Source organism: Erithacus rubecula (assembly GCF_903797595.1).
Source record: "Erithacus rubecula genome assembly, chromosome: 21".
Classification (NCBI taxonomy): Eukaryota; Metazoa; Chordata; class Aves; order Passeriformes; family Muscicapidae; genus Erithacus; species Erithacus rubecula.
The window spans coordinates 4,129,471-4,131,782 of record NC_136673.1 but is presented as its reverse complement, the minus strand read 5'-3'; the positions used below and the strand labels follow the sequence as shown (position 1 = coordinate 4,131,782).

At 42.9% G+C, this 2,312-nt stretch overlaps 1 protein-coding gene across 1 annotated transcript in view; it reads left to right on the top strand.

Moving 5' to 3' along the window:
- Positions 1-2,312, top strand: part of PRRT1B (proline rich transmembrane protein 1B) — a 424,933-nt gene that overhangs the window by 309,935 nt on the left and 112,686 nt on the right. The gene's annotated exons all lie outside the window — the stretch shown is intronic.

Genomic DNA, 2,312 nt, shown 5'->3' with positions numbered 1-2,312 from the left:
TCCGGACGCGGCCGGAAGTGGGCGCTCGCTGTCTCCCGCGGGAGGAGCCTTAAAGGGCCAGCGCAGCCCGGCCCGGCGGGGAAACTGAGGCACGGAGCGGGGCGGCAGCGTCAAGGATGGGCTGTTGGTGCACCAAAGGCAAGGACAAAATAGCTTTCAACCCGTTTAGTCAAAAGGATATGTTTCTGTCAGCGCTGGGCGGGCACACGGAGTCGCTCCTAAAGGTGTGCGCGCTCTTCGGCAGCTTTTAGCCCTGTATTTATTCACAAAATTCGTGCATATTCTAAGACCCCTGTATCTATTTATTACCTATCACCGCCCATTCCCCGCTCGCTATTAAAATGAGTTGCATACTCATTGCGTAGTCCTCCCTCTGTATCGGGTCTTTTAATTGAGTGGAGGGTTTCAGAGGAGGAAGTAAGGACTGTCTACCTCGCTCTAAACTATTTATCTCTGTCCTGTTACGATGACTGCCTAACCTGCTGATCCCTCCACTCTGGTCTTCATTAATTCCAGTGTCAAAATTTATGATGTGTAGGTCTCTCCTAACCGGCTCTAAATATTTTCTAATGTGTATCGATTTCACTTAAACACCTCCATAAGTGTATTTTAGCTGATTCTGAATGTTAAACAATCAATCTGTGTAAATTTCTAATCCTTCTACTAAGCTACTTTTTATTAGTTATATTCCTAAACTGTAGCTTTTAAGCTAAGATATCCCATAACTTATTTCCAAAACATACAATTTTCTAGGCTGTAGCAGAATACTATGGTTCACACTGATACCCAAAAAGATTGGCTGGGATAAAACCCCGTGGACTGATGTCTGTGGAGCAGGTATTTATTCATTGCAGTGTTGGAGGTGAGGGGGATTTCTCCATGTCACTCACCCTTTTTGTCAAGTTGGTTTATTTTTTTATTCCTTGGTGTTGCTGTGTCATTAGAGCATCATCATATATGTGCTGGAGTTAATTTGCTTAATGTTATGTCATGCTTATAAATAGTTCTGTACTGTGCTTGTGCCTCCCCAATTTAGGTGGTCTTCTTTGATGAAGGCTCAAGGTCTTCCTTACATCTGAACTTTCCAACTTTGTCTTCAGAGCAAGGACAGTTATGGTGTTTTGTGGTCTTTCTGGATCTAAGTGGTCTAAATTCTTCATTTTATGGCTAATTTGCTTTACATTTACAACTTCTCATTAGCACATCCCACTGCCTCCCAATAAATCTATATTTGAGATTATTCACCTGGAGAGTTTCCATTTATTTGAGCATTAAGAAATGAGCTAACCATATACTGGCTTTTCATAGAAAGTTATGGTTCAGGTTATATTGGTGTCTTATACCTCAAGATATGTAAACATCTTGTTACTTTGACCCAAATTATATCAGCATCACTTTTCTCCACCTCCTTGGTTTAAACCTTACAGGAGAGAGAGGTGAAAAAAGCAAATCCCCATTTGATCTTCAGCTGCTTCTTCAGCTTTGAAATGCTGCAAACACACCCTTGGAACTCCTCTGTCTTTGGTAATGCCACACAGCTGAAGAGATTTGTGCTGTAACACCACTCAGACCATGAATATACCAGGGAAATGCTTGAAACACCCAAGATTTTAGGGTGCTTTTACACTTGAAGGATCTGTCATGCTCTTATTTATAATGCAGTCTGATACAGAAAGCTTTGTCAACATTATTTCCCTCATCATTCCTTGGAGCCTCTTTGGTTTCTGTTTGCAATAATATTGAAATATCCACGTGAAAGAATTACCTCCCTGTGCCATTATTCAGAACCTGGGAAATAATCACTGTGGAATTATTTGCTGCTGTGCAAACAGGCTGCACACACCTCACCCAAGGAGATGAAGGGGAATGAGTTTCCCTTCTCCATTCCCAGGGCTGCAGGGAGAGGGAAACCTCTTTTTCCTCAGGTCTGTGTTTCCCCAGAGCAGCCAGTGCAGTGATGGCTCCAAGCTCACAATTCCAGCCCTGTTTTGCACGTATTTAGCAGAGAAACTGCTTTTAAGGAGGATCAGCAAGGTTTTTCCTTGGGTAGTTTGTGGGAGGCAGGAACAGGAGCTCATGCCCTGAGGTGACCCCTGCAGCTGGAATGCTCTTGGCTCATGGACAAGGGAGTGAAAGTACCTCGAAAATTATTTTGAAATGTGGTTTTGAAGCTCAAACATGCAAGATAATGGAGTGGAGAACAAGATAGCAGAGCTAAAACAAAGGCATCTATCTTATCTGGACTACTGATTAACAGGCACTAATTTCACCCTAATAACTCTGAATTGCAGCTGGATTGCAGGCCAGGGAAA